This window comes from Pelodiscus sinensis, chromosome 4, assembly GCF_052426305.1.
Source record: "Pelodiscus sinensis isolate ZL-2025 chromosome 4, ASM5242630v1, whole genome shotgun sequence".
NCBI lineage: Eukaryota > Metazoa > Chordata > Testudines > Trionychidae > Pelodiscus > Pelodiscus sinensis.
This window is the reverse complement of record NC_143055.1, coordinates 107,824,068-107,847,021: the sequence shown is the minus strand read 5'-3', so window position 1 is coordinate 107,847,021 and position 22,954 is coordinate 107,824,068.

Sequence of the window (22,954 nt, the reverse complement as noted above, 5' to 3'; positions counted from 1 at the left end):
CTCTCTCTCCCACTCATTGGCTGACTGCCGCAAACCAGAGAGCATTTAAAATTCTTTCCTGATTGACTGACAGTCAGTGTGCTGGAAAATACTTTGCCTCCAGGTCTGACTTTGACAGTGTTTTGGGGACCAGCAATTGTGAAGGCTAATTTTGCCTTCTTTGGGCCTTCCCTCAATCTGGAGGAGGATCAATATGGAACTGTGGATCTGAGTATGTTTAGTACATGATGATTAAATGGCTTCTTCTCATTTTTTTTCTTTCATTAGGTTCTTGGATAAGATTATCGGTTATTTACCTTAACATGCTAGGCTCTTCTTCATCACTGTGCTCCCTATAATTAAATTTTTGTGCACAATTCTACAGATATTAATAAAGACCAAACTATTCAACAGATGTCACAAGTAATTATGAGGTACCTGTATGCATGTCTCCATTTGTATAGAAGTAGGGCTTCAGAAATGTTTTGGTTGTAGTCCTAATCCAAATTTACTTTACCAGCCTCAGGTGCTTGCAGAACCACTTATCTCTGATCCTAGATTATCTCAGTACAGGGATTTCCTATGTTACTTTCACAATGCCAGAAGCACTTGTCAAATGGAAATAGGACCTAAGAGAGCTACATGGAACAGCACCACCTGGGGTTGCCTGTCTCTGCCTGTGGGCTACTCTTGCTTCACCTGTACAAGAAAATCCAGAGAGAGCAAAATTAGAGTATTAGCAGCAAATTCAGTACTGATTGTGAACTCTTTAGTACCCAAAACACTGAGGACAAATCCTCAGCTGGTATAAACTGTCAGATCCCCACCGCAGTTAATGAATCAATGATGATTTACACCAGCTGAGGATCTGCAGTAGGAATTTTGTGTATGGACCTGCAAAATCAATTTGAAATTCTCCTCTCCTTTTTACAACCAGTCTAATTTAAATAATACTCAGAATTACAAATTGCGAGTTAATACAACATACATATGAGGAATGCTAATAGTTCTATAACTGTATTTGTTTTCCTGTCTAGGAGATATCATTTTTAACCTAATGTCAGCTATGTGCTGTAGTTTCTTTTTCCTTTAAGCCAATATTACACAAATCTGTCAATGGAAAATATTCTCCATGTTGGACATATCCAACTGTTATGAACTCTAATATCCCCTTCTTACCTCCCATGAATCAGTTTGGAATTTGATAGAAATGTAGCTGTGTTAGTCTGGCTACATAGTCCTGTTTTTTGTTTGGAATTTGTGTTTGTGTTTCTTAGAGCATGAATTTTGACACACCATATTTCTTCTGATTATCTTCTGCATTGCACAGGACTAATTCCATTAGGGTTGTAAAATCTCATTTAATTGGTTAACTGGTTAAACATGTTTTACTGGTTAACTGATTGAAAGTAGGATAGGCAGAGCACATGGAGCAATCCCTCCTGCTTCAGGCAAGGGCTTGGGCAGCTCCTGCCTGCAATGCACCCCTGTCCACGGTGGACCACCTGGGGCTGGGTCAGCCCTCTGCCCTTGGTGGGCAGGGAGAGGCTCTAGCCCCCCACAGGTTAACAGGAATTGGTAAGCATCACCCCTCATCTGCCAAATCCTTTGTTCAGGACCAATCCTGAGGGTGTTGAATCAGCGAGGTCCAACCTCTAGTATATTTTCTGAACCCTTTCCAAGGCCAAAATATCATTTTTGAGGTGAGGAGGCCACATCTGTACACAGTACTGAAGATGTGGGCGTACCATAGTTTTATATTTCCCCTCCTCCTTCTTCCCCTGGCTTTCCCCTTCCAGCTCCCTCCTCCCAGGTTTCCCCTTCCCCTCTCCCACCCTCTCTCTTCCCCTCTCCCACCTCCTTTTCCCAGTCTCCCCAGAGGTTCCCCCCTCCCCCAATTTCTTAAATATAGAGAGTTTCTATTTTTGACCACACATGTCCTTTATTTTTTACATCAGGAAGGGGGGCTAGGGAGAGGTAAGTGGAAGGAGGTGAGGGAGGAATGGGGCATGAGCCCCCGATGGGGAAGACTGGAGTGGCTCTGCTGGCTCCATGGGGTGGAAGCTCTCCTGCAGGGCCTTCTGGATCCTGACAGCCCCCCGATTGACCCCCCCGCATGGCAGCCTGCGGCAAGTGCAGCCGGGCTGAGGGCCGAGTGCTGTGGTGTCCCGAGTACGGGCACGCAGGGCACTCCAAGACAGGACTGCTTTGCTGTCCCTCCTCGAGTTAGACAAGCAAGCAGGGAACCCTGAGAACTGTCTGTCCAGGGTGGGGGTCGGGTCCCTTTAAGCACAGTCCTTGGCTAGCCTGAAGCAGCAGCTCCACGCTATAAGTCCTAACCTGATGCCCTGCCGGCAGTCGTTCCGGCCAGCCTTAACTTCGGGTCAGGGTCCACTCAATGTGGACATGCTATTTCGAATTAGCAAAACACTAATTCGAATTAGTTTTTAGGTCTAGATGCACTAATTTGAATTATCTTATTTCGAATTAATTAATTCGAATTAAGTTAGTTTGAATTAGTGCTGTAGTGTAGACACACCCTTATTTCTTTTCTTTTCTTACTTCCTTCAAACACATTTGGGATGTGCTTTATATAACATAGCTATGGCCTACAAGTTCATTCAGATAGTGTCTTTACACCTTCCTTTTGGGTCACCATTGACCCATAGTTAGAACAACCATCATTACTCATCCCAAGTCAACTAGTAGTTAGAAGTAGAGCTGGTTAGACAATTTATGATCAATGAAATATCATAAAAATACACAGTTGTATCAAAGACAAAACATTTCACAGAAATATATCTGTTTCATTCAAGTTTTTGTCTGGAAGGTTTTTAAAGTTTAGAAGGGTATGTCTACACTACCCTGCTAGTTCGAACTAGCGGGGTAATGTAGGCATACCGCATTTGCAAATGAAGCCCGGGATTTGAATTTCCCGGGCTCCATTTGCATAAGCGGGGAGCCGCCATTTTTAAAACCCCGCTGGTTCGAACCCCGTGCAGCGCGGCTACACGGGGCTCGAACTAGGTAGTTCGAACTAGGCTTCCTATTCCGAACTACCGGTACACCTCGTTCCACATCGTTCCACCTCGAGGTGTACCAGTAGTTCGGAATAGGAAGCCTAGTCCGAACTACCTAGTTCGAGCCCCGTGTAGCCGCACTGCACGGGGTTCGAACCAGCGGGGTTTTAAAAATGGCGGCTCCCCGCTTACGCAAATGAAGCCCGGGAAATTCAAATCCCGGGCTTTTTTGCAAGTGCGGTATGCCTACATTACCCTCCTAGTTCGAACTAGGAGGGTAGTGTAGACATACCCGAAGTCTCTCTCTGGTCACTTCTGAAGAAAGAAAGAGACAAGGTTGAAAACTCAGGTTTTATTCTCAAAACAGCCATTCTGACTAAATTCTGTTTCATAAAAATGTTTGAAAAGTTTTGATTTTGTTCCAAAGTGAAGGTTATCATAAAACAATTGTGTTGTTTCCGCAGAGCTCTTGAATAAGCTACATCATGCCATTATTAACTTGATTCCTGCCTGGCCCCGCTGCTGTATCAATTTGCACAGCAAACTCAACTAGACACCTAATTGTTCACCAAATGTCTTCCTTCCTTCAGAGCATCATTCATGGCACTCACCCTGCTACCTTTTGCAGCTTCCTCAAAGGTGACCTCACACCAGTGTATAAGGGTGCTAAGAAAGGAGGCAAACTATATACATCCTCCACTTTTCATCCTCTTACTTTAAGATGCTTGGAGCATTTGGTCTAAAACACTTCTAGCTGACATGGGCCTGAGAGCCGAAATCCTCTGCTTGCTTGAGAGTCTGGGCATTCCATTTGGCAGTGCTATCATTTGCTTGCCAAGACATCAGCTGACAGCCAGTGTATTTCTTGGTGATTATTACACAATTCAATTCTACCGTGAGACTACTACACTCACTTAAAAGGTGAAACAATAAGGCTCCAGGACTGCATCACCATGAGTATCTCTCTGCTGGCAATATACAGAAATTATGTGTGTGTATATAGGTGTGTGTGTGTGTGTGTGTGTGTGTGTGTGTATATAATATATAGACAGACCTCTGTATTTCCTGGAAGTTGGAGACGTGCGCAGAATTATTTATACCCAGGTTCTTGAGGCCATTGACTAATTAAATTTAAGAAATTACCAACAAAGAAAAGTTCAAAACTAGATGCTACCTAGCAATCAAAAAAGAAAGTAACTCAAACCTAAAAAATACACATTCATAAAAATGCATTACAGATATATCATGTTATAGTAGTAATTATTTTTAAATTATTATTGTAATTTACATTTACATTACCTTTAATTTAAAATTCTGCTTCATATAAGGACAGACTCTTTATATTGATGATATCTATTAGAATATTATGGTTTCTAATTCTGCTGAATATCTGAAGTACATACACTTCCTCTTTAATTTCACAGATATGAGAATACTGAACCGTAAAGGTACATAGACTACTTGAAAATCAAAAATGTCCAACAATGTTGTACTTAAAATTATTGTAACTAAAGGAAATTAGTAGGGAAAATGTTTTCCAGTTTGTTTATTCTGTGCTTTTTACAACACTTTGTTGTCTAGTCCCATTTTAGTCATCTTTTGTCTAGTTACTTTGTCACTTACTGAAAAGTCTACTATAAACATCAGCAGGAGAGCTGTGAAATTTTTCTTATATATATAATAAGAAAATTGTGGCACTTTTGCTCTGACAGAGGGTTTCATGGTATGTGAAGGCCCATTTTTCCTCTCTAAAATGCCTTTCTTTACACAGCTGCTACATGACTTTTTTTTCTCCTGAAGTGACAAATGTGACCAAAAGGTTTTCAAAGCTCAGTAAATCAAGCAAGTCTGCTTTCAAGTGGAGGTGGACCTTCAACAGCATGTGTGAGAGAAAAGACATCTTCTTATCTTCCACAACAACATATACACAGCCAGTAGGGGTCTGAAAGTACATAATGTAAAATTTAACACCTGCTGTCACCACACTCGGGCCCTGTACTAGTGTTCTTAATTTGCTTATACATTAGCAGTACGTGGGAATTGCTAATGCATTAAGCAATCAATCTTATTCTTAGAAAAGAGTATCTCTGTCTCTAGCAAAGCCTCCTCACCTGCCCCAAAGCCACCTCCTTTATCTATTAGACCTGGTCAGAAAATATTTTCTGTTTATAATTTCAAAAGAAAAGAAAAAAATGTAATTTCCCCCCTAAACCTGGAATATTTCCCCAAAAAATTGTATTTAGAAAAACATTTAAGCCTTCAAAAATGTTTTCATTTTTTTACTGAAATAAAAGGAAAATTTTTGATCAAAACCAAATCTTGTGGGCCCTGTAGGATTAAGTCTTTTCAATCCTTCTGCAACTTTTACGGTCTCCATTTGACAGAAAGTGCTGCCCACCTACTCGATCAAGAGGAATAGTTAGTTTAAACCCAGCCTTCTTCTATCAAAAGCTCTTTCTTTGCCTTATGGTACCTGGAAGAACCCAGTTTGAACCATTACACACAAGCCTCCCCAAGGGGTGGCATCCCTCTGATGGAATTTATAACCTACACAATTCACCTCAATGACCCTGAGCTATGTGACACTCCACCCCCGCCCGCCCCAACTTGCATATCACCTTGGCCCACAGTGATTATATAATCATTCATAAACTTGATGCATTAGGTTTCCCCAGAGATACTTCATGTGGTTGCACTGTCTGTCTCATATCCCTATAATGAAGTGGGCGTGCCCAGGTGCTTGACCTTTGTTCTAGTAGTGGAACCCACAGGTTTATTCCCTGGGTGGCATGAGAGCAAATACCTTTCATTATTTCAAATGGCAACAGATTGCATAATACTTATTCTTCTCTATAGCCCTGGGCGTTGTAGCATAACCTCAGTTTGACCACCCCTGCCTTTTCCCTCTCCACAGAGTGAATCAAGATGATTTCTCCATCTAGCTCAGCATCCTTTACATTCTCACAGATCATCATGCTCAGAATAGGTCAGCAAACTTCTGTCCCTCCAGTTCTGTCTCCAGCCTCATCAGTCTCTCCTGCATTGTCCCCAACTTTTCTATTCCAGCTGCCACAATCTTGCCATCACTGATGGACTGTATGTGGTACCATCTACCGAGTCCCCTGCATGCTCTATAGATACAGCCCTCTGCAAACCCATAGATAGCCAATTTATATCCATGGGTATCCGCAGCTAATATTTTCATATATGGATGTGGATGCGGATACAAATTTTTGTATCTAGAAACCTGTAAATGTGCAGATATCTGCTTTATATCTGTGGGTGTTCACATCCGTGGATGTCAGTGTGGATATCCGCAGCTCATTTTTGTAGATACAGATGCAGATACCAATTTTATATCCGCACAGAGCTCTGCCTATAAAAGGGAGCGCTCCTCATCACTGGTTTGGAGGAGGCATTCTATCTTTTCTCAGGTCATCTGAGCACAGCATGGCTCACCATCTCCAGCTACTTCAGCTGAGCAGCTGTTTAGATGCTATTTTTTCCAGTGGTTTCTAATTCCTGTTCCCATATCTTTTTGCTTTCTTTGTGTGATTATGTGATACTTTTTCATTCTGTAGTATTGCCTTCACTGCTGTTAGAACTTGACGATAATTCATCACTGTCATATAGACCCCCCTTTCACTGCCACCCCTAGTAGCATCAAGAGATGTTACATCAAATTCATCCCTTACGTAAATCCTTTGGCTTTGATGGAGTCACACTATGGAACAATTTGCCCATTAGGTTTTGCAAATGATATTTGCATCATTGTAAATCTAGTAAATGGCAAAAATTTGATGCAATACAAATATCAGTTAAATCAATGGGAGCTTGGTCTGGATGTCACTGGAAATTTTGTGTTAGGTCTGCAGAATTAGAAACAATTAAATTAGTGAAATCTGTTTTGTTTGTTTCGCATTCAAAAATTCTGCACAGTGCTCTTGGAAAGTTTGGTCTATAACAATTCATAGATTAGCCTAGAAGACTATCCATCTGCCAACACTTCTGAAATACTGTATTATGTGTTTCAGTAAACTGCCCAAGAATAAAGGTCATGAGCCACTGCTGCTTCTCCTGGTCACAGTAAAAAAAAAAAAGGAAACCCAGTAGCAAATTATCTCTGCCATCTTGAGCTGCAGACTTTAAAATACTTCAGCTAAAGGGTAGCATAACTTCCCCCATCTCTGTCCCCATCTTTTGACTGAGATCAAAAGACCGTAGCACTGTGCCATTTGTACACCTCCATTTGTGGGAGCAAAGTCCGGCACTTCATCCTCAACTTTTGTACTTAGTTATCTGAGGCATGTGGTCTTAGTAGATGAAAGTAGGAGTTCAGAGCACGTTTCCTATGCATTGGCTTAATCGTTTATGTGCTGAAGTCTTGTGCTCTGCCCTGCTTTTTGGTTGAAGCAGCTTTTGTTAGTTTACTACAGTATCAAGATACAAGAGCACAATCCATGTTTTCCTGCACAGCGTGTGCAAATACTTGCTACCTCCTTTTGCCATACACACAGGAAACATGTAATTATCTACCAAACAAAATGCTAAACAATAGGCCATTTAGGTCCAGTGCTGTACTAGTTTATTGGGGGAGAGTAGGAGGTAGGGGAAGCCTCTTCCTCACACAAAATCTAAAGCAACAACATAGCAAGATCTATTCATCCTGCACAAAAGAAGAAATCCCTAGAAGAAAACCTCGCTGTCACAACCCCAAAGTCTTGTCTCAGCTCCCAGCAGCTGTGACACCCCTGTTCCTTTTCAGAGCAGTATTAAAGTGTGTGCCACCATGTGTCCCAGGTCCATCATGTGGTAGCCTATCCTGAGCAGCAGAATTACTGGAATGGAGGATGGCTCTATTGAAGTCCCTGGTGAGGGCAAGATTTAGCCCTTAAGAAGAAAATGTCAGTCATAATATAAATATGCGCATTTACTTTGTGGATTAGTTAGTCTTGTTCCCATCAAATTCTCAGCAGCAGCCTTATTAACATGCACAGCTTTCTTTTTAACTGGCACAAGAAGTACAAGGCCTCTAGGAAATATAGTTTAGACAAACTTATTTAGACAAACTTACACACACTTATTAGGTGTGTGCACAACTGGTTAGAAAATTGTACTCGGAAAGTGGTTATCAATGGTTCACAGTCAAGCTGGAAGGGCATATCAAATGGGGTCCCACAGGAATCTTGTCCTGCATCCAGGTCTATTCAGTCTCTTTATACATGATTTTGAGAGTGACACAGAAAGTACATTTCTATAGTTTGCAGATAACAAGCTGGGAAAGACTGCCAGGGTTATGGATGACAGAATTAGAATTCAAAATGATCTTGACAAACTAGGAAAATGATTTGAAATAAATAGTACAAAATTCAATAAGGACAAGCACAAAGTACTACATTTTGGAAGGAATAATAAATTGCACTTTGACAAAGTGTACCAATCCTACACTGAGACTGCAAGAGTCAACCCTGTTCACTTGGCTGAGAAAGCCCCACCCGCCTCAACTCTGCTGGGTATGCTCCAACTGCAGGCCTGACTGCAGATGGAGAAAGGAGTGTCAGGCTAGTTCCTGGGGAAGAACCATCTGCACAACAGGATGCTGACACCAGCCAGGGAGAGACCAGTGCAGGCAGATTAGCTGGCCTGGTACACAACTAAGAGAGGAGAGACGGAGAACCCAGAACTAGAGACAGACAGAAAGTCAGGTAGGAAGAGACCCAGGGGAGCTTTGTGGGGAATGGTAGCCATACCAAAAAAGCTTGGTCTGTTTTGGTGGGAGTACTGCCAATCTAGGGGCAGGCAACCCCACCACCAAGTCCTGGCTTGGGACCCGATGAAAGGAAAGAGATGAAAAAGGGGGATTGATAGAGATCTACAAAATCATGACTGGTGTGGAGAAAACAAATTAAGAAGAGTTATTTATTCTTTCCCAGAACACACAAACTAGGGATCACCAAATGAAATGAATAGGTAGCAGATTTAAAACAAATAAAAGGAAGTACTTCTTCACACAACACACAGTCAACCTGTGGAACTCCTTGCCAGAGGACATTGCGAAGGCTAAGACTATAACGGGGTTCACAAAAGAGCTAAATAAATTCATGGATGATCAGTCCATCAATGGCTATTTGCCAGGATGGGCAAGGATGCCTTAGCCTCAGTTTGTCAGAAGTTGGGAATGGCTGGCAGGAGATGGATCACTTGATGATTACTTGTTCTGGTCATTCCCTCACGGGACACCTGGCATTGACCATTGTCAGAAGACAGAATACTAGGCTACACGGACCTTTGGTCTGACCCATTATGGCTGTTCTTATGTACATTTCTATGATTCTTGTTACAAATATGTTTACTAAGCAAAAGTCTGAACTGGTTCCACAACTTTTCCTGTTGCAAACAACCTTCTTCAGTGCAAGAAAAGCATCAGTACAATACAAAATGCAGTACCTAGCCCTTGTAGTGCATAAGTTTTCCCCACTAAGTCACATGCTGGAGTTGTGCTTGGGTTCATAGTGGGATTTTTTCCAATTTCTTGCTTAACTCAGCAGGCTTGGGAGTGAGCTGGTTCCATCTGAAGAAAGAGAGCATAGAAAACTGGCTGCTATTGCATTTTCTTACCACTGTTTTGTAAGCTCTTAGAAGTGTAGCATATTTAGTTAGTAAGAAAATTGCCCTGGAGGATCTTATGTTCAGAGAAAAATATATAATCTGAGGCATGGTATCCTGTATTAGTTTTTTGCCTCAGAAAGTTGTCTGAGGCAAGAAGTCACAAAACCAAACCAACACAAAATAATTGACTTCATGCTAAGGAGCGTTTATTTTGCAGCATTTCATGTATAGAGTCAGACTGTCCCCTTTCGAATAAGGTTGCACAAGGTGAAAAAATACTTCCCTATCAGGGGCAGTTTTTGAAACTTGACATGCCATTATATGTTCATGAATGTTCAATATTATCAGCAATCAGTGGGTTTAATTTCTTTGTGTTAGATGGAAAGGATATAAGGAAGAGACTGTATTTATCCTTGGAAGGGTAAACATCCCTTACTTCTGACTACTGAAGATCCACAAACTAGCAGACTACTGTCCATAACCACAGCAAGCAGCTCAAGTGAGAGATCTGTGTGGTGCAGAGATCTGGTATCAGATGGTCAGCAGATGGTAACAGCAAGAGTCTGCATCCAGTTAGTAAGAGAAGAGATGAGTGAGGAACAGGAATGCAGTTATGCATGCTGAGAGTGAGAAGAAGCAGTAAGAAGACAGTAGAAGTCAATCAGCAGGGTTCAAGGAGATATAGGTGTGCTTCTGCTAAGTTAAAGTCTTTTTGAACTGCTTTCTACTCAATGACTGTACGATGCCTAAACAATGGAACCCCAATTTTGTTAGGGCCTCAAGGTGTTACTGTAATACAAACAATAGTCACTTCAGTCAGTTACAAATGTGCACACAGAAACTTCTGCTTGTGGCCCATATTTAATAGTTATTTTTACAAATCTGTGTAGTGGGGTAGATGTGAATAACTTCGTGGAGTAGGATTATTAAACTGATCAAATATCAGTGTCCATGCTCAAGAGAGTTTACATTTTAAAGGCATGAGCTAGTACAATGTGCAACAATATAAAATGGAACAAACTGGACAGGAAGATGGGGAGAGGTATTGTATTAAAGCAGGGAGGGGTGACACAGCAGAGCTCTGCATCAACAATCCTCCATTAGTGTAGGATTCATAGAGGAGCCTGTGTCTGTGGTACAAATTAGAACATCTCAGAAAAACTAAGCCCAGTGAGGGTGATCTGTGTTGCAAACTCCAAACATTCAACTATCATGAGTCAGACCCCTTAAAAATCAAAAGTTTTTATTTAATGTTCGGTTCTTTCTTGTTGCTTGAGTCTTCCATGTGCTCTAGGGTCCCAGTTTCAAGCATTTTTGTGTGATCATGAGGGCTAGAAAGTTATTTTTTAATACAACCTGAAATTTTCATATAATCACCAAACACCATGAGACTGGTGATTAAAATCTCAGGAGTTGGCAATCCTGGGTGATTCTCTTCCCATTGACACCAATTTTACATCAGTTTAGTCCTGCTGAATCCAATTGAGTTATTCCCAATTTGCTGCAGTGTGAGGCAGAGGAGAATCAAACCCATTACTCCCGAAGAGTAGAGCAGGAAGACAGTAGATACATTAAAGCTTCAGTTATTTTTGTCATGTTGGCTCAGCAATGAAATGTGCTATCCGTTGCCTAATTGGCACTGGAAACAAAATCATGTGCAAAAGCTATTCAGCTGGATGGGGGCTATGAAGCTAAAAAAGGGCAGGGAAGAAGAAGATGAGAGCAGACAATTGTTTTGTAACTATAGTCCATAAAACCCTATTGTCATTTAATCATTCTGATATGTCTATTGAAGTAAAACATGTGGAACGCAGGCCACAGAGCACAACTTTAGTCTTGTGATCCTTATGGATGCATATGGTTCCTTTAAGCAGCTGTTCCACAGGTGTAAGGGCATGATCCTGATCTCATTGAACTCAGTGGCAAAAATCACGTTCTAAAGTCTCTAATATGACATCTAGTGTATTTTATTACTAGCATCTTAAGAGGTCGGTCACAACTACACCGTGCTGCACATGGAATTGCATTAGACACAGCATCCCAAGCTGCTTTACAGTATGGTCTCATAGTACCTCTTTCCCCATTCATAGTGAAGAATAGGGTATAAACACTATGCCTTTAGTCATACCACAATTTTTATTAACTACCTTCACATTTTTCCACCTATATGTGCAATGTGCATGCTTAACATGCTTATTGATACGAAGGCAGAGACATAAGGGCAGCATAATATCACTTCTGTTTTCATGGATTGTTCCAGTTTTTCCTTGACACACAGTGCAATTTTGTTTGTTTTGGTTTGTTTTTTTTTTTCTTTTTGCGCTCTGCATGACATAGACAACACAGAACAATTAAGCCTTTGATGTTAAATCTTCACCAGAAGAGACACTAATGCCCCTCTCTTGCACCAGATTCTCCTCCGATGTAAACGCTGGTAGCTCCATCAACTTCCATGAAACTGGGCTGATTTACATCAGCTGAGGGTCTGGCCCATTGTTGTCAGTCTCTTTTGCATGATATTACCACACTGAGTTAAAAAATAACAACCAAAAAGAGGGAGAGGGGGAGAATACTTTCCTCACTGGAAGAGTCTAAAATTAGTGTCATATGGCAAGATTTCAATAACTTATGTTACTCTGGGTTAATGTCTTCAAATAGATCCAACCCAAATAGACTATAAGCTTTGGAAACAAAACAACTAGGCTTCGTCTACACTGGCATGATTTTTCGGAAATGCTTTTAACGGAAAAGTTTTCCGTTAAAAGCATTTTCTGAAAAATTGCGTCTAGATTGGCAGGATGCTTTTCCGCAAAAGCACTTTTTGCGGAAAAGCGTCCGTGGCCAATCTAGATGCAGTTTTCCACAAAAAAGCCCCGATCACCATTTTCGCGATTGGGGCTTTTTTGCGGAAAACAGTACTGTGCTGTTTATACTGGCCCTCTTGCGCAAATGATTTGCACAAGAGGGCTTTTGCCCGAACGGGAGCAGCACAGTATTTCCGCAAGAACACTGACGATCTTTCATGAGATCTTCAGTGTTCTTGCGGAAATTCAAATGGCCAGTGTAGACACAGTGTGCCTAGTGTCTTGCTATTCTGGATCACTGGGATTTATTCTCATTCTAGTTAAAGTTTTAAATAATCTTCCTTCTCTCCCTTTTTCCTCCACTCTGCAGATGTCTCACCCAGGCTTCTCTACCACAAAAGCTGGTCACAACTTTTAAATTCTTGAAATTTCAGTAATATTTTGAAATTTGAAAAATATATGGGAAAATTTGAGACAAAATACTTGAAACTATTTCTCTTCTCCGCCCCCTTCCCTCCTTTTTTGAGCTGTCAACATCTTTTGAATTTTGAAATGTCAAATTTGAAAAGATTGCAGATTTTGAAGTATCAAATTTCTGAAAACCTGGGCAGAGGGGAGAGAAATAATTTATTTACCCCTTACATTCAACAAGCAAATGACCACCCTTTGTGTCAGGGCCTGAATTGCCTGTTCAATTCTGTGCAGTCTTTTCTACTTAATGTTTTTATAGTCAATGTTTCTCACAAAATGTTGGCATTATTCTGATCTCTCCAGAATGATGGACTGACTTGACCACAATCTAACACACCCAGGAATGTAACAGAGATGAAAGCTAATGAAGGGCATTCGCAAAGCAGTGTGTGTGTAACTGAAAACCTCTCTTCCTCTAGGACACTTAACTTACCACTCCCTCACAAAACAGTTTTTTGCTTGTATAAAATAAAAATAACATGAGCCTTGGTAGTTTCAGGACTCACATTGATTCCAGCTGTAAAATCCAACCAAATGAACAAAGAGACCATTCTATTTCCTGCAGCTTCTGCATTTAAAATGGAGAGCTACTGTACAATAACTGTTAGCTCTTTGATCTCACAGACACACCTTCTGAAAGTAAACAGAGGTAAATAGAAAGCACAAGGGTGGAGATCTCAGTTTGACTTTTTTCTCAAGAGTTTAATTGAATCGCACAGAGACTTCTATTCTCACTATTATAAATCCCTAAAATCAAAGGAAAGTGAGAAGTGCCCATGTATTTCCACTGGTAATTAATTTAAAACCTATAGGACAAAATCTGTTTTCATATACACAGTTGTAAGTAATAGGAGTTGTGGGCTTGTGTCCAAAGGCAGAATTTGGCTCCCAAAATGGAAATACAGCCCTGCAAATAGAGTAACCAATAAATAAACAGCTGAAAGAATATACTGTGTCCCTTACTGCTTATTACATCCTGTCTCCTCTCCTTTTTGGTCAGGGTATTTAGTTCTTAAATATCTTCATTTGTCTCGCAAACTTGAAAAGAATATTGATCTATTAGTTGGAGCTAAAACTAGGGGCGGGAGTCTGTGCTGTACCTATAAGAAATGCAGCATAGAACTCACAGCCTGGAGGGAAGAAAGGCTTTAAACCAGATGTGATAGGGTGGATTCTGAACTGAGCATGGAGTTTCTTAAGAGAGAAGAGGGCAGGGGACTTTAAGCCCAGCATTGATGAGAGTCAGTTAGGAGGAGGAAGAGCTGTCCTCTGGGGTGAGAGAGAGAGAGAGAGAGAGAGAGAGAAGTCATCATGGTGTTCTGAGTCTGGGGCTGCCAGGCAGGGAAATGTCCCCCAGTTGGGGCGATGGTTATAAGCTGTGAAAACGCTGAGTTGGAAAAGGGGGGAAATCTCAGGTACATGTTTGTGTGGCCAGGTGTGAGGGGGGAGTTAATTTGGGAATAGCTGAGAAGGCACAAAATGGGATCTGGGGAAAATGTTTGGGTTGAGAGGTTGAGTGCAAAATGGAGTTGGAATCAAATGGTGGATGAGGGTGTGGGCAAATTGGTGGTGACTTTGTGTGTGGAAGGCTACCTGGAGAGGAAGAGGTTGAGAGAAGGAGAGACTGGTTAAGAGATCAGAGGGAAGAATGCTTGTTCTTTCGTTTGCTGCCCTTTACTGTAAAGTGTACCAGGTTTTCATCCTGAAAGGAGAAGGAAACCCCTTTTTCTTCCCCTCTTCCTCTAAAATGCTTGCTTTTGACACCCTTTTCCCCCTGACTAATATCCCAGTAGATGTGAGGGTGGCATGCGACCTACAACACCATCAATTCTTCTGAGCCTTAACTGCCACTGCTTCTCTCGGTTCCATAAATACACATTGTGTTGAAGTGTTTTCATGGAGTCAAGATGTAAAAAGTAAATATATCAGACTTCATTTCACAGTAATGACCTTATTGCAGCTATTAAAATCTACAGGCAAAAGCTAATGTTCAGACTCTTAAGGAGATGAAGTCAATGAGGCTTTTGCTTGAGTAAGGGCCTCAGGAGACCAGTAGAACATTCTTCTCCACTCACTGCATCTCTCTTTCTGAGTTCCTGAACAGTGTCCCATCTGATCTAGCTATTATGTGAAAAGAAATGATAATGAGGCATTTGGTAGAGTACGTTTGTGTGGTCCTCTTTAAAGGTTAAGACACTGTTTGTTCACTAGAATAGCCTACACCTCACATCCTCATGTGTGTCCCATTAACTTGACAATGAGAGCATGCTTCCATCCCACTTAAATGATATGACATATGGTATTTAATTCAAAACCGTGGATATTAAGAGAAGGCTCAATATTAGCATTAAAATGAGTGAACTGATTTTAGTCTATGAGTAATGGCTATGCAGTTTGAGTAAGTGTTGCCGACTCTTGTCCAGTGATACTAGCAGAACCTTAATGAGAATGTGGCACAAGTATCACTTAAGATGTGCTGCACAGATGCTCTTCATTACATTTTTGTAACTGTAAATTGTATTAAACTCAAATAGAAATAGAGACAAACATGTCACATCATGACATTTTTACATTAGTGCATTTTGTGGCTTGAGGTGTTTTCAGATGCAGCCCTCAAATGATATGTCCCAATAACATAGATAACAGCTAGTGGATGGCTCACCTGTCATGCAATAATGAGCAGCCATTTTGTCACCTTCTGTTGTTTCTTGTACCCTGAGGCATGTTAGAATGCAGTTTCCTTGATAAAGAGATTAAAGAACAGAAAGCTCAGGTAAAAGAAGAACTGAATCTACCTCCTGGCCTCATCTTTCTCATCTTATTTTAAAATTATTACTAATGGGAACAGATTACGTTGATTAGTGAGCAAGTACTCACGAGTAGTCTTTTTGACTTGGATAGAACTACTGTCAGAAACTCCTCAGTGATTTGAGCAAACAGCTCACAATTAAGCCCTTAACAATTAGACTGGCAAAGTATGTTTTTATGTCCAAAAGTGGAAAATATGCATAATACTGACTCAACAATATAGACAAAATTCTGAGGTCTTCACTGTTTTTACTTGACTTTTATTTCAGGCAAGGGAAGCTTGCCAGAATAAGGGCTGTGTAAAACCTGAGTAAGACCTCAGGCTTTGGCACTATACGAATATGTTTATTTTTCTAATGTCTTCCATATGGGAATCTCAATGTTCATTAATAACATTAAGCCTTGGAGCACTCTTGTGAGGTTGAAAGATATTACTTCCCCCATTTTACAGACAGAGAAGCTCAGGCAGAGAGAGTTTACAAATGACTTTTCAAAGGAAGCCTCAAACTCTGGATGCTCATTTTGAAACCCCTCATATGTCTCAGCTAGACCCTCAGAAATGAAGTTAAGCAGAACTAGTGGAGACTTCTGAAAAGGTTGGCCACATAGGACCTAATCACAAGAAGTGCTAAGTACTCATGATTTCCAATGGTTTCAGCCAGAGCTGTGGATTTCTGTAGCTAGATGGAATGCTGGTGTGGGTATTTGCACAGAAAGTGCAGAAAAGAGTAGGCAGAGAAGTAGGGTTTATAATATTAGGGTGAGGGAATGGTGAGCATGTATCGTAATAATAACAATAACAACATGAAGGTATTTCATGCTAACCCTGTAATAAATGTATTATGGGGTATTAATTTGAGAGTTCAGTGGAAGACCCCTACAGTTATCGCTGAAATAACTTTAATTCATACATCTTAATAAATAGATCAATTTAAAAAAATAGTTCCAACTGCGAAGTTTTATGCCAGATTTCACTCTGGGACGCAGCTTATAAAAGTTTTAAACCTCCACAAATAAAGCTTTGTAGTGGAAGTGCTGACAGGTCTTCTATTACATCCTTGACAAGTCACCACAGTTCAGTGAGTATAGAAAATGATGATGTACTTTTGCATGACTAGTGGGCTCAGCTTTGAAATCCTAACTCAGGCTGTGTAGACATTCTGGAACAAACAATATCTGACCTCGCATAGCAGTTTCCTTAGAATAACTAGTAAGGGGAAATATTCATATACAAGTAAACTTGAGAAATTAGACAAGTTAAATGAAAAGAAATATTCTTGGCCAATACTCCGCTGTGACTGAAGAGTTGATTTGGAGACTTACTGTGACAAGAATCTATCTGCATGGAGGCCCAAGAGGGGAGGGTCTCAGAGAACTTCCATTTCTTGCCCACAAGTCCATCTCTACTGACAGGCACAACACACGACCATGTAGAGTACTGTGAAATGTGGGGCACCAATTTACCCCAAATGTCATGGTGCCTTATGCAGCCAGCTCCAGCCTCCAGCTCAGTGCTGATCCAGCCATTCCCCAGGCCTTTCCCTGCAGGGCCAGCTTCCGCTCAATATGTAGAGGTGAGCGACCCTTGTGGGATGGATGACTGAGCAAGAGGCAGCTACGTACAGAGGAGCCGATGGCGTGCACGGGCCCCTGGGCAAGGTGGTGGTGGTGGGGGGGACTGGTTCTGTGCTTCTAAAAGGGGTGGGGCCTCAGGAAGAGCCCTCTGCACCACCTGGAGCGCCCCCACACCTACCCTGCAGCCCCAGAGTCTCAATGAATGTGTACGGTGCAGTAGTGGTAATTTAAAGAATTCAGGGCTCCAACTTCTCCCATGGTAACGGTAGAATTGTCGGGCTCCAGGGCAACTGTGTCCTTTGTCCTGTCTCTCAGAAGGCCTGACTGGGTAGCAGGAGGCTAGAGAGAAACAGCGTTAAAAGTGCAACTTCTTTCCAGCTGGCTGCAAGATGGCCTGCTGCTTCTTCAGCCCATGCTCCCTCCTGGCCTGCTCCAGGTTGGCAACTCCTCCGGACTGGATAGACCAAACATATCAAACATCATTACAGTAAATGGCATCTGGTCTGGGAGAACTGTCAACTCCTTTCCTCCACAGCTTCAGCCCACCCTGAATGTGAGTGTGTAGGTGATAACCCTGCTTGCACACCATGGAATTGCAGTCCTTGCACTGCCTTGAGCCAAGGACTGTTTGAGATTAGAAAGAAGAAGGTGTGGAGGAAAGAACCTTGTTACCATGTGATGATCAGACAGAAGAAGACGACTTAGTGTTGGGAATATTCCCAGAGCAGGCCCACAGGGTATGTCTACACTAGAAAGTTAGTTCGAACTAACGGACGTTAGTTCGAACTAACTTTCCTATGCGCTACACTAGCGCTCCGCTAGTTCGAATTTGAATCGAACTAGCGGAGCGCTTAGTTCGAACTAGGTAAACCTCATTTTACGAGGACTAACGCCTAGTTCGAACTAGCTAGTTCGAACTAAGGGCTGTGTAGCCCTTTAGTTCGAACTAGTGGGAGGCTAGCCCTCCCCAGGTTTCCCTGGTGGCCACTCTGGCCAACACCAGGGAAACTCTATGCCCCCCTCCCGGCCCCGGACCCCTTAAAGGGGCACGGGCTGGCTACGGTGCCCGTGCCAGGTGCAAGCCTGCCAGCACCCAGCTAGCAGACCCTGCACCTGGCACGGCACAGAGCCACCCACCCGATGCCCCCCAGCCCACCCCCTCTTGCCGGGACCAGGCTGGCGGCTCCCGGGAGCTTGCCCTGGACCGCAAGAGGCGGGCACCTTCCTGGGCTAGTGCGGACATCGTGGACCTCGTCCACGATCTCCGCACTAGGCACAGGAAAGTGGCCGTCTAGGGCAGGAGAGCTGCCAGCCTGGCCACCCAGGACCAGGTGTGCATGAAAATCAAGGGGGTCCACTGAGACCCCCGACACTGAGCCCTGAGCTTACAATGGCCGTACTGGGTCAGACCAAAGGTCCATCTAGCCCAGTAGCCTGTCTGCCAACAGCGGCCAACCCTAGGGACCCTGGAGGGGATGGACCGAAGACAATGACCAAGCCATTTGTCTCGTGCCATCCCTCTCCAGCCTTCCACAAACTTTGGGCAGGGACACCACTCCTACCCTCTGGCTAATAGGACTCCATGGACCCAACCTCCATGACTTGATCTCACTTCCCTTTAAACTCTGTTCTAGTTGTAGCCTTCACAGCCTCCTGCAGCAAGGAGTTCCACAGGTTAACTATTTGCTTTGTGAAGAACAACAACTTTCTCTTACTAGTTTCAAGCCTGCTACCCATTCCTTTCCTTTGGTGTCCTCTAGTCCTTCTTTATGGGAACTCAGGAAGAACTTTTCTGAATGCACCCTCTCCACCCAACCCCTGCTTTTAGAGACCTCTATCCTGTCCCCCCTCCGTCTCCTCTTTTCTAAGCTGAACAGTCCCAGTCTCTGTAGCCTTTCTTCATCTGGGACCTGTTCCCAACCCCTGATCATGTTAGTTGCCCTCCCCTCTCCCAGCCTTTCTCTTCCCCTCTCCCACCTCCTTTTCCCAGTCTCCCCCAGTTTTTTTCAATAAAGACAGAGTCAATGTTGGAAGAAACGTTATCTTTATTTTGTACATCAATAAGAAGGGGGGCTAGGGAAGGGTAAGTGGAAGGAGGTGAGGGAGGTATGGGGTACGAGCCCCCGATGGCGAGGACTGGGCTGGCTCTGCGGGCTTCTGGGGGTGGAAGCTCTCCTGCTGCCCCCCAATTACCCCCTCTCCCCAGATGGCAGCCTGCGGCAAGTGCAGCCGGGGTGATGGCCGAGTGGTGTGATGTGCTCAGTGTGGGCACTCAGGGCACTCCAAGCCAGAACTTCTTTGCAAGCGGGGCACCCCTGAGAACTGTGTGTCCGGGGTGGGGGTCGGGACCCTTTAAGCGCAGCCCTCGGCTAGCCTGAGACAGCATCTCCATGCTCTAAGTCCTCCTTTTATGCCCTGCCGGCACTGCTTCCGGCCAGCCTTAAGCCCTGTTCAGAGTCCACTCAATGTGGACTTACTAGTTCGAACTAGCAAAACGCTAGTTCGAACTAGTTTTTAGTTCTAGATGCGTTAGTTCGAACTAGCTTAGTTCGAATTAACTAATTCGAACTAAGTTAGTTCGAACTAGCGCTGTAGTGTAGACGTACCCACAGAGAGTACATTCCTTTTCACTTAAGACTAGGGTTAGTGAGGCTAGTGGTTCTGAACCAGGGTACACAAAGGTCTTCCAGGGATACCTCAACTCATCTAGATATTTGCCAATTTTACAACGGGCTACATTAAAAGCTCTAGTGATGTCCATACAAAATTTCATACCATGACTTGTTTATACTGCTCTATATATTATCCCTTGAAGTGTAAATGCAGTGTTTATATTTCAACCAATTTATTTTATAAATATATAATAAACATGAGAAAGTTAGCAATATTTCAGTAATTGTTTTTATTTTTATGTCTGTGTAAGTAAGTAAGTAAGTTTCTAGGTGAGGAGCACCACAGGGAGACGCAAGACAAATCAGACACCTGAAAAGCGTACAGTAGTCTGGAATGGTTGAGAACCACTAAGCTAGGCTAGGTCAGTGGTCATTGCACTCAGACAGTAGTAGATCCTACTATGACACAGACATTGGCAAACTGAAGAAAGAGTCTCCACAAATTAGCCTGCCTTTTGGATAGGGTCTCCATGAGCCCCAAACTGCCACTTTGACATTGTAGGTTTCATGTACCAGCAAGTATCATATGTCTGTTTTTCCTTGTATCTTTCATACAACATATTAGGCCAAATTGTGCTCACAGTTACGCCACAATAGCTTCACTGAAATAGATCTGGTTGCTCTGTAGCTTGTCTGAGAGCAGAATTTGGCTCCTAGTATCCAGAGTTTTTATCTAGGTCACACCATGAAATCTGATATTTTCACTTTGCCAGACTTATCAACTGTATCAACTTTTGCCCCATGGTTAACATAGGGCTCTGCTCACAGCCAAGTGACCAGCAGGAGGAAACTAACCAGACAGTCTGAATGACGACTGAGAGGGAATGAAATAAGCCTGCTCTGGGACAATGCTCTTTCCTGCTTCTGGAAGTTCCTCTTGTTTTCACATTGGCTTCTGCATCCGGTACTTTACCATGATCCTCTTTCACATCAAAGCATCTCTCCCCAGGCTGAACATGTAGGGGCACAACCTTAGTTTCCATGGGAAAGAATCTTAACCCAAAGGAAAGGGAAAGAAATGTTTGGTTTAGCTACACTTAACATTCCCCCTTCTGTATAAGGCTCTCTCTCTGTTATTTCTCTCTCTCTCTCTCTGTTATTGCTCTCTCTGGTTCCGTGGGTGTAAGAACCCATTCTTTACAGCTCTCAGGCCCTGCTCTCTATTGTGGTGTTTGAAAGACACTGTGAGGAATTTTTCTCCCATCCAGTCTCAAGTAATGCAAACATATAGCAGAAAGCATGCTAAAATCACTGGGCCAAAATTAACCCTTGTTGTCACCACACTCTAGCCAGTGATCTTACCCCCTGGATGAATGTGGCCCATTCCTCCCCTCCCCCCAATAATTTAAAGGAACTCTGCAGCAGACAAAATGGAACTCGCTCCTCTCTCCCTGTGCCCATAGCAACCCAGGGAGCCAGCGGGTGGAAGATACCATTGGTGTGACTTACCCAAGTGACTGCAGACACTGGGATCAACAAGTTGAAGTGAATTACTGCAGCCAAGGAAGGTCCTGGGCAACAGACTGTAATCTGACCAACTCACTCATCATGTTTTCTAGGACAACTCCTAGGATCTCAGTCTGCCCAAAAGGTAGGAAATCTTTGGACACTGGAGTCTGTATCTAGCTTTTCTGAATACATTACAAACAAAAATCACAAGCTTATGCATAGATTTCAAGGCCAGAAGAGAACCACTGTGATCATGGTGTGACCTCCTATATAACACAGGCCATAAGACTTCCTCCCACCCTCCAAAAATGCCTACCACATATTTTTTTAGAAAAACATTCAATCTTGATTTTAAAAATGTCAGCAATGGAGACTCCACCATGACTCTTGGTAAATTGTTTGAATGGTTAAATGACTCCCACTATTACATATTTATGCCTTGTTTCCCATTTGAATTTGTCTAGCTACAACTTCTAGCCACCAGATTCTTCCAATTTCTTCTAAATTGAAGATCTGGTTAGTAAATATTTGTGACCCATGCAGTTAGTTCTCGAGTATAATCACCACCCCTTAACTTTCTTTTTGTTAAGCTAAATAGACTTAGAGATGGTTCCCCATTTACAATTACATTTTGAGACCTATCAGCAAGCCAGGCTTTAATGCGTGTAATATGTGTCATGTTAATTTACCATTCTAATTTTTAATCAGAATATCATATGGTACCAAGTCAAGTGCCTTTCAGAAATCTAAATATATTACATCAACACTGTTACCTTCACCATGGCAGCAGAGAGCAGAGTGCCCTTTCCCCAGGGTTCTCTGCTTCCTGCCGCCATGGTGAAGTGGAGCACAGTGAGCTGGAAAAAGGTGGCAGGGAAGGGCAGAGCAAGCTGCTCAGTCTCTCCGACTCCCATTCCCGTGGGAGTGGAGGGAACAACCCCTGCTGCTGCCCTCTACCAGGCCCCCCAGTAATTCCCCGGGTCACCCTTGGCCGCATCCATAGGAAGGTTGAAGTGGCTGTCATGGAGCCCCCCAAAGTGTGGGGCCTGTGGTAGTTGCCCCGAACCGTCTTATGGACAGCATGGCTCTGCTTAATGTTGTAGCCTTTAACCAGGCAGATTGCCACCCCCCGCCAGATCCTCCAGTAATCTCCCCAGCTTGTATCGCTTAAGGAAGGAGGCTTCAGGCAAGGGGAGTGGCTTGGATGATTGCCCGGGGCCACACGCCCAGACCACTGGAGAAGCGGGTGCCCGAGGCCCCGCAGCCACCTAGGAATGGCCCAGGCATCAGGCCATAAATAGTTAAAGAAATAAAGGGAAGTGAGAAAAGTTTAACATTTGATGCCTGACTGGAACATGTATATAAGCATTTTGTGAAGGAGACAGCCCAGCTAGTGAAGAGCAATATGGGAAGCCATTTGTCTTTGCCATTTTTTAAAATAAGTATCACTGCAATGTAAGCTGTCAGATATGCCACAGAAAATTCTGGAGGGCAGAGAACAGAGATTTCTTGATGCCAAGGGCTCATGCAGGTGAAACATTGTTTGGAACGGCCTGTCAGGTGTGTC